The sequence below is a fragment of the Salvia miltiorrhiza genome, chromosome 7, assembly GCF_028751815.1.
Source record: "Salvia miltiorrhiza cultivar Shanhuang (shh) chromosome 7, IMPLAD_Smil_shh, whole genome shotgun sequence".
In the NCBI taxonomy this organism is placed as follows: domain Eukaryota; kingdom Viridiplantae; phylum Streptophyta; class Magnoliopsida; order Lamiales; family Lamiaceae; genus Salvia; species Salvia miltiorrhiza.
The window spans coordinates 33,883,756-33,893,995 of record NC_080393.1 but is presented as its reverse complement, the minus strand read 5'-3'; the positions used below and the strand labels follow the sequence as shown (position 1 = coordinate 33,893,995).

General features: G+C 40.7%; 1 long non-coding RNA gene across 1 annotated transcript; it reads left to right on the top strand.

The window, feature by feature from the left end:
* The first annotated feature begins 2,104 nt into the window (after nt 1-2,104).
* LOC130996101 (uncharacterized) lies at nt 2,105-9,424 on the top strand. Its single transcript, XR_009092381.1, has 5 exons — nt 2,105-2,736; nt 4,264-4,342; nt 4,939-6,957; nt 8,485-8,563; nt 9,160-9,424. It is a non-coding gene; the product is annotated as an uncharacterized LOC130996101 (long non-coding RNA).
* Nucleotides 9,425-10,240: the final 816 nt, after the last annotated feature.

Genomic DNA, 10,240 nt, shown 5'->3' with positions numbered 1-10,240 from the left:
TCTCTCTATCGTGGGCCATCCTCCTTCAAGAATACGGTTCCACCCAATGTTGGCGAACAACTGCTGGACATCTCCATAAATCCCCATCTCTTGGAGCACAGCCGGGTCGGCATATCGTGTGGGCTCTATCTTTCGATGCCACAATGCCGAAAACTTTGGTCGATCAAGATCCGACATGAGTACCACGTCGTGATACTCGGGCTGATCGGGTGACAATGGAGCGTTTCTCGACCCCGAGGCTCCAGCGCTCCCTTTTCTCTTATTTGGTGCCATTGTGCCTACAAAAACTTTTCAATCAATTCCATAGCACCATCTATAACCAACAAACCAACAAAGATAAAGCAATGAAGCTCCTAATTCCATGAAAAACCATCCCCCTACTTCACAACTCAATCCTTAAATCTCACCATTCCAAGCTAACTCTACTCATATGAATAAGCAAAGCAAAACATATCATGAGCAAAGCCTACTTTCCAACACAAGTTCAAGCTAAACTCTCCAACAAAGTAACATGCTAGCATTAATAAAAAACATAAGTAAGATGAACAAGTAAACACTAGTGACTAGCATGCTTCAATCCACAACTAAACTTCACAAAAATAAAGCACTACACTAACTACTCCAATATCATAAAATCAAGCTAAATTACCAAGCTAAGCTAGAACAATAGCAAAAATCTTAGTGAAACTAGCAAGAATAACAAGAAAAGCAAAGGATAGAAGTGAGTTACCTTGAATCTTTAGCAAAAATAAGTGAAGACTTGCAAACCCAACACAAAAACCCCCAAACTTAAATGTTGGTGATTAAGTGGAAGAACACTCAAAGTATTCGGATGGAATGGAAGATTATGAAGTGGGTATGAGATGTGTGGAAGGAATTTGGTGAATTTGAAGTGAGTTGGGAGTAATTTGATGAAGAAAAAGTGTAAATTTTCGTGGGTTTTGAAAGTGGGAAAGTTAGAGATGTGAAAGAATGAGAAAAAGGGAGAAAAAACACCTTTAAAACCTACCTGCCGCACGCACGGCGACCGTGCGGCGACCCGGCGACGGTCGGGCGGCGGTCGCCGGCTCCTGTGTAAACTTTGGCCTGCACCCGGCGGTAGCCCGGCGGTCGCCGGTCGATCGATTTTTTTTTTTTAAATTAAAGAACAGAAAAATGAAAATTATATATATAAAAAAAAAACTACTAGGAAAAACGAAAAAAAATGCTATTAAACTAAAGAAAAACAAGCTAAAAGAAAGCAATAAAAATTGGGTTACCTCCCAAAAAGTGCTAAAATTAACGTCTATAGCTTGACGGTACCTCAAACTCATGGGTCATTGAATTCGACAACTTCAAGACCACGATCCACGTTCGACTTGAAGTACGGTTTGAGACGATGACCATTGACAGTGAAAGTATTGCCATCAGCAGCGAACAACTCATACGTCCCATTCCAATTGCTCTTATGCACCACATATGGCCCTGTCCATCTTGATTGCAGCTTACCAGGAAACAAACGTAATTTAGAATTGTATAAAAGTACCTCATCTCCTGGCTTGATTTCCTTGGTGCGAATGTTCAAATCATGGAATTTCTTGGCTCTCTCTTTGTAGATGCGGGAACTCTCATAAGCCTCATTCCTCCATTCATCTAACTCCGTCAACAAATCACGTCTTGTATGACCAGCCTCATTAAACTCCAAATTGATTCTCCTTGTCGCCCAATATGCCTTGTGCTCAATCTCAACAGGTAAATGACATGACTTGCCAAAGACAAGTTGATAGGGAGACATGCCAATCGGAGTTTTGTAGGCAGTGCGATACGCCCAAAGAGCATCATCTAGGTGCTTCGCCCAATCCTTCTTGTTGGCCACACTTTTCTCCAAAATTTGCTTGATCTCTCGATTAGCCAATTCCGCCTGCCCATTAGCTTGAGGATGATATGGAGTTGTCACCTTGTGCTTTACTCCATACTTTGCCAAAACGCTTGCTAGCAATTTATTGTTGAAGTGCGACCCCCTATCACTAAGCAACGCTCTCGGTGCTCCGAACCGAGTCAAAATATTCTTTTGCAAGAATTTAATGACTACTTTGGAATCGTTGGTGGCAGTGGGAATTGTAACACCCCGCTTTTTCCTAGCTAAATTTAGAGTAATTTTGAACTTAGAAGTCAGGATGATTCACACCGGATATAAAGAAAATGAATTTATTTTTAATTCCAACAAAAATGATTTACAAAAAAAAAAAACATTTGTAAATTTAGTTATTAAATTTATATGCATTGCATATTTATTTAATTTAGCATTCAAGTATTTTTCATGAAATATTTATTTAGCAAACCCTGAAATATTTATTACAGTCCCGATATATTATCTATGTTCTTAATAGCCACCCTATATCATGATTATTTTTTTTAAGCATACATACCATTATGCAGACAATAAAATCCTTCCATATCTCATCCTCAATCCACTACTCATCAATGGTGCTACACTACTCACCAATCCACTACTCCCACCACCAACGTTAACACCCACTACTCCCTCCCACTACACCCACCCCACTACTCCCACCTTTTTAAAAAAACAATCACACTTCTACACGTTAATACCTCCACTTCGATCAGTGTATGCCGTTCTCAGTTTTATTTTTATTTCTTTCGGTCTTGTTTTCATGAAGATAATCTTCTAACTTTTGCAACCCTTTCCTGCAACAACAATTTGGCAGAAGAACTCCCAAAATTCAATTCCTCAAGGTTTTACCTTTCACCTCCTTTACTTGTTTCTTTATATTCAACATCACAGCAGGATAAATTCACAAACGAATATACACACATTCATTAAAGCACCAGTAAATTCATCACATCATTTTTTTTGTAAAGATTGTAAAAATACGAACTTTTTAAGTTGTGTATACAAATGAAAATACAAGTTATTGTATATTAAGAAAGCATGAAAATTTCGAACTTGAGCTTGGATTGTTGAATGTTGATTATTGGGGGTGTACTTGTTGTGTGTGAGTCGAGAGGTCGAGGGAGGCAGGGCACGGCGGCTGTGCCGCTGCTGCTCGGCCACGGTTGGAGAGAAGGAGGTGGGCTGGTCGGAGCTGGTCTGGGTGGAGGGCTGAGCGGAGGACGACGGCGGCGGTGGTGGCAGTTTGGTGGCTGCTACTCGCTGGGAATTTGAGGGCGGCGATGGCGGTACCATCGGCCAAGGTTGAGCCGAGGAGAGGGAGGAGCGTCGGCGGCGGCTCAGCTGCTGCCGATCAGACCCAGGAGAGAGAGAGATGGGATTCGGAGTCACCGGTCGGCGGCGGCTTTTGCTGCTGCAGTCGCCGGAAGGAAGGAGAATGGAGAGGTCGAGGGTGATGGTGAGGATGACAGAGCGGCGCTCGTCGCAGGGGATGGTGGCACGCGGTCGTGAAGTCCGAGAGAGAGGGAGAAGAGGAGGGGCGTCGGGAGAGGGGCGGCGTGTGTTGGTTTGTGTGTGGGGGGGCAACCTTGAGTGAAATAAAGTCGAGGGAGTCGGGAGAGGGGTGGCCGGCGACGCCTACCGCCGGAGGAGAAAAGAGGGCGAAGGGAGGGGTGCCTTGCAGCGCAGCTGCTGTGTGCTGTGTGCTGTGTGCGTGTGTTTGTTTTGTGTGTGTTCTGAATGTGTGTGTGCGTGTGATTAAGAGAGGGAAGAGAAAGGTAATAGGGTTTGGGGTTTTGGGCCTGGATTGTTGGGTTTTGGCTATTGGGCCGAAAATGGAGAAGGAAAGAGTGAATGGGCTTAAGTTGTTGGGCCGATTTTTAATTTTATTTAGCTTGGCCCGATTTATTTTATTCAGTCTGGGCTATTTCTATTTTATTGAGTTGGGCCTCATCTTTTAATTGGTATGGGCTATTATTTATTTAAGCATGGGCTCTATTTCATCTATTTAAATGGCTGCCCTATTTTATTTAATTAGACTAATAATTAGTTTGATTAAATTATTTTAAAGATGATTTGCATTATAATTAGCATCATGAAGTGCATATTTTCAAATAATTACTTATTACATTATTAAAGTATGAAATGAGCTATGCATTTGCATCATGATTTAATTGGTTTATTTATAAATCCAATTATTTAAGAAAAATCGAGTAAGGATATTGTTGGTGTCCTTAACTCAAGAATTTAGTTTTCAATTATTTATTCATTAAATTTTGAAACCCGGCGTGACGAATTTTAGAATGTTAAGTATTTTCCCTAAGATATTAAGTTAGCTTCACGAGACCTATTAAGAATAGAATTTCTTGTAGGCTTTGTGACCAGGGGGATTAGCGCTGCTTTCCCAAGACAGGTTTTTATGTGTATGATCTTCAGGCTTTGCCTATCCAGGTGGGCTTACTTTCCAAATGTACAAAGTATGATTGAGTTATTAAGCTCTAAATGTTTCAATGAAATGCAAATTGTTTATTTAATGTAATGAAAACTGTTTATCCAATAAAATGTTTATGTGCACTCTGCTCTGTTTAAGGCTCGCATAAGTTAATCGATCGAGGTTCTCTTATGACCTAACACGTTATTTGAGAATTGTGTACACCTATTAGCTGACTCGGTGGGTTGATCTCCATTCGGGCACTAATCATGTATGAGGCGTTATAAGGGTGCTCGACGGGATGTGTTCCGGAGCATTGGGTCCCAAATGGGAACTTGACTGGGTTACGCCCTCAGTTCAAGTAAAGCGGGAGATATGGATCCGTCGGTGGCTAAAAGGTCCGGGATCACAGCGAGTAACAGAAAGGGAGTGTGACATGTGCGCACAAATGAAAAATGTTTTAACATGCTTAGAAGTTATTTCATTTTAAAACCTTCTAAGTCATGTCAAGTATAATTGGATAAACTGCTCTTACGAAAATATGAAATGTTTATGAAAATGCATGCCCACTAAGTACATTAGTACTTAGCCCAAAAATACTTTCAAATGTTTTCAGGTTGGCTGGCTGGTGCTGACGGGACGGAGCTGAGGCTAGAGTTAAAATTCATATGTTAGACTTCCGCTGTAGCAATTACTCTTATACATCTTTTGTTTTCTCAACTTAAGATGACTTCATGTCGAGCTTAAATTTGAAATTCTACTTTTATGCTAATGAATGTTGGTTGTCAGAAACATGAAACAAAACTTGTGATCCAAAGGGGCATAGCCCGACTTTCTATCCTATTTCGGGTTTTTACAAGGTTGTTCCTTGTTTATTTCTATGAATTAGTTGCACCTCGATTATATTTATTCATTCAAGAATTGGGGTGTGACAGAATGGTATCAGAGCATGAGTTTTCTTTCATGTCTCTGATAACCATAAGTTTTTGATGTCGAGTCTAGAATAGTATCTCTAGACTTCTAAGAATGTCAGTAGCCCTCAGCTCGCCGTCACACTGCCACAACTAAGGTACGATAATAGTTTCAAAAATATAGATGTATATTCAAAGCTATGAAAATTTTCAAGAAAATGTGCGCCTTATGTTTATGATGTTATGTGAATGCAAATTATCCTTCATGTTGTTATTTTGGGTCTCTGACTCATATAACTAAGCTCAATGTCGTGTTTGGGACTACCCGAGCCCTTAACGAATCAATGTATGTATGGTCGAGTTAGATTCCTTGAATCTTTCCGACATAAGCAAAAGTTTTCATGAAAGGGACATTTAATGTCCATATTGCTCAAAGTTACAAAGAAAGAGAATGTATGTATGTATGTATGTATGAATGTATGTATGTATGTATGTATGAATGAATGTGAAAGTTTTATGTTATCATTTTAGGTTCACTGCCTATATGATTAGAATGACGAGTTCTTTTACAAACCGTTTGAGAACCACCTAATAATGCCTTACGAATGCTAGTCGTGATAGCACCGCTAGAACGACATAGAATGGACTTATATGATACCAAAGATTTATGATTGAAGTACTTAGAAGTAAGTGCTTTAAGTTAGAAGTTGACTTAGAGCTTTATAAGAGATAAGAAGTTGACATGATTGGGGGCGAAGCTCCCATTTGACTGAGTGATTCGTTGTGCTGGGTCTGGCCAGCCCACATGACTATGATCTTGGTGATTGTCAATTTAGTCATTCCAATGTATAAACTCGTACTATATAGTTGTCCCAATAAGATCTTCTTTGATCACGATAAGCATAGTAAGATTAGAATGAGTTCGTTTGTCAACAGTTCTCGAGACTATAGACATGGTGTTCTCACAATTAGAAAGATGCGATAACAATCAAGCTATGTAGCCGCACTGATAGTGAAGTCTAGTATCCCAAACTAGATTACCAAGATATGCAATTTCGAGGACGAAATTTTTATAAGGAGGGAGGGATGTAACACCCCGCTTTTTCCTAGCTAAATTTAGAGTAATTTTGAACTTAGAAGTCAGGATGATTCACACCGGATATAAAGAAAATGAATTTATTTTTAATTCCAACAAAAATGATTTACAAAAAAAAAAACATTTGTAAATTTAGTTATTAAATTTATATGCATTGCATATTTATTTAATTTAGCATTCAAGTATTTTTCATGAAATATTTATTTAGCAAACCCTGAAATATTTATTACAGTCCCGATATATTATCTATGTTCTTAATAGCCACCCTATATCATGATTATTTTTTTTAAGCATACATACCATTATGCAGACAATAAAATCCTTCCATATCTCATCCTCAATCCACTACTCATCAATGGTGCTACACTACTCACCAATCCACTACTCCCACCACCAACGTTAACACCCACTACTCCCTCCCACTACACCCACCCCACTACTCCCACCTTTTTAAAAAAACAATCACACTTCTACACGTTAATACCTCCACTTCGATCAGTGTATGCCGTTCTCAGTTTTATTTTTATTTCTTTCGGTCTTGTTTTCATGAAGATAATCTTCTAACTTTTGCAACCCTTTCCTGCAACAACAATTTGGCAGAAGAACTCCCAAAATTCAATTCCTCAAGGTTTTACCTTTCACCTCCTTTACTTGTTTCTTTATATTCAACATCACAGCAGGATAAATTCACAAACGAATATACACACATTCATTAAAGCACCAGTAAATTCATCACATCATTTTTTTTGTAAAGATTGTAAAAATACGAACTTTTTAAGTTGTGTATACAAATGAAAATACAAGTTATTGTATATTAAGAAAGCATGAAAATTTCGAACTTGAGCTTGGATTGTTGAATGTTGATTATTGGGGGTGTACTTGTTGTGTGTGAGTCGAGAGGTCGAGGGAGGCAGGGCACGGCGGCTGTGCCGCTGCTGCTCGGCCACGGTTGGAGAGAAGGAGGTGGGCTGGTCGGAGCTGGTCTGGGTGGAGGGCTGAGCGGAGGACGACGGCGGCGGTGGTGGCAGTTTGGTGGCTGCTACTCGCTGGGAATTTGAGGGCGGCGATGGCGGTACCATCGGCCAAGGTTGAGCCGAGGAGAGGGAGGAGCGTCGGCGGCGGCTCAGCTGCTGCCGATCAGACCCAGGAGAGAGAGAGATGGGATTCGGAGTCACCGGTCGGCGGCGGCTTTTGCTGCTGCAGTCGCCGGAAGGAAGGAGAATGGAGAGGTCGAGGGTGATGGTGAGGATGACAGAGCGGCGCTCGTCGCAGGGGATGGTGGCACGCGGTCGTGAAGTCCGAGAGAGAGGGAGAAGAGGAGGGGCGTCGGGAGAGGGGCGGCGTGTGTTGGTTTGTGTGTGGGGGGGCAACCTTGAGTGAAATAAAGTCGAGGGAGTCGGGAGAGGGGTGGCCGGCGACGCCTACCGCCGGAGGAGAAAAGAGGGCGAAGGGAGGGGTGCCTTGCAGCGCAGCTGCTGTGTGCTGTGTGCTGTGTGCGTGTGTTTGTTTTGTGTGTGTTCTGAATGTGTGTGTGCGTGTGATTAAGAGAGGGAAGAGAAAGGTAATAGGGTTTGGGGTTTTGGGCCTGGATTGTTGGGTTTTGGCTATTGGGCCGAAAATGGAGAAGGAAAGAGTGAATGGGCTTAAGTTGTTGGGCCGATTTTTAATTTTATTTAGCTTGGCCCGATTTATTTTATTCAGTCTGGGCTATTTCTATTTTATTGAGTTGGGCCTCATCTTTTAATTGGTATGGGCTATTATTTATTTAAGCATGGGCTCTATTTCATCTATTTAAATGGCTGCCCTATTTTATTTAATTAGACTAATAATTAGTTTGATTAAATTATTTTAAAGATGATTTGCATTATAATTAGCATCATGAAGTGCATATTTTCAAATAATTACTTATTACATTATTAAAGTATGAAATGAGCTATGCATTTGCATCATGATTTAATTGGTTTATTTATAAATCCAATTATTTAAGAAAAATCGAGTAAGGATATTGTTGGTGTCCTTAACTCAAGAATTTAGTTTTCAATTATTTATTCATTAAATTTTGAAACCCGGCGTGACGAATTTTAGAATGTTAAGTATTTTCCCTAAGATATTAAGTTAGCTTCACGAGACCTATTAAGAATAGAATTTCTTGTAGGCTTTGTGACCAGGGGGATTAGCGCTGCTTTCCCAAGACAGGTTTTTATGTGTATGATCTTCAGGCTTTGCCTATCCAGGTGGGCTTACTTTCCAAATGTACAAAGTATGATTGAGTTATTAAGCTCTAAATGTTTCAATGAAATGCAAATTGTTTATTTAATGTAATGAAAACTGTTTATCCAATAAAATGTTTATGTGCACTCTGCTCTGTTTAAGGCTCGCATAAGTTAATCGATCGAGGTTCTCTTATGACCTAACACGTTATTTGAGAATTGTGTACACCTATTAGCTGACTCGGTGGGTTGATCTCCATTCGGGCACTAATCATGTATGAGGCGTTATAAGGGTGCTCGACGGGATGTGTTCCGGAGCATTGGGTCCCAAATGGGAACTTGACTGGGTTACGCCCTCAGTTCAAGTAAAGCGGGAGATATGGATCCGTCGGTGGCTAAAAGGTCCGGGATCACAGCGAGTAACAGAAAGGGAGTGTGACATGTGCGCACAAATGAAAAATGTTTTAACATGCTTAGAAGTTATTTCATTTTAAAACCTTCTAAGTCATGTCAAGTATAATTGGATAAACTGCTCTTACGAAAATATGAAATGTTTATGAAAATGCATGCCCACTAAGTACATTAGTACTTAGCCCAAAAATACTTTCAAATGTTTTCAGGTTGGCTGGCTGGTGCTGACGGGACGGAGCTGAGGCTAGAGTTAAAATTCATATGTTAGACTTCCGCTGTAGCAATTACTCTTATACATCTTTTGTTTTCTCAACTTAAGATGACTTCATGTCGAGCTTAAATTTGAAATTCTACTTTTATGCTAATGAATGTTGGTTGTCAGAAACATGAAACAAAACTTGTGATCCAAAGGGGCATAGCCCGACTTTCTATCCTATTTCGGGTTTTTACAAGGTTGTTCCTTGTTTATTTCTATGAATTAGTTGCACCTCGATTATATTTATTCATTCAAGAATTGGGGTGTGACAGGAATCGCCTCCACCCATCTAGAAACATATTCCACAACAAGCAAAATATAGGAAAAACCACAAGACGCAGGGAAAGGACCCATGAAGTCAATCCCCCAAACATCAAACAGCTCCACCTCAACAATGATATTCTGCGGCATCTCATCCTTCTTGGTGATATTGCCCATGCGTTGACAACGATCACACGACTTCACAAAAGCATGGCAATCTGCAAAAATTGAAGGCCAATAGAATCCACTATGATTTACCTTCATGGCAGTGCGGTTGGCAGCAAAGTGACCTCCACTAGGTGAGCTATGGCACTCCTCAATGATCTTCGGCCATTCATGCTCTCTAACACATCGCCGAATAAAGCCATCGGCGCACCTCCGGTATAGGTAAGGGTCCTCCCAATAATAGAACTTGACATCATGGAGGAACTTTTTCTTTTGATAGTGCGACAATCCCTCGGGAAGAGCTCCAATAACCAAGTAGTTGCTATAAACGGCATACCAAGGATCCTTAAATAGCATCGCCCAAATCTGCTCATCGGGAAAAGACTCATTGATGGCCATCTTCGGATCATCCCCCTCGATTGGATTCTCCAGACGAGACAAGTGATCGGCTACCACGTTCTCACATCCCTTTCGATCTCGGATCTCCATATCAAACTCTTGCAGCAATAAGATCCAACGAATCAATCGGGGCTTGGAGTCCTTCTTCGTAAACAAGTAGCGGATGGCGGCATGATCAGTGTAGACAATTGAATGAGTTCCAATCAAAT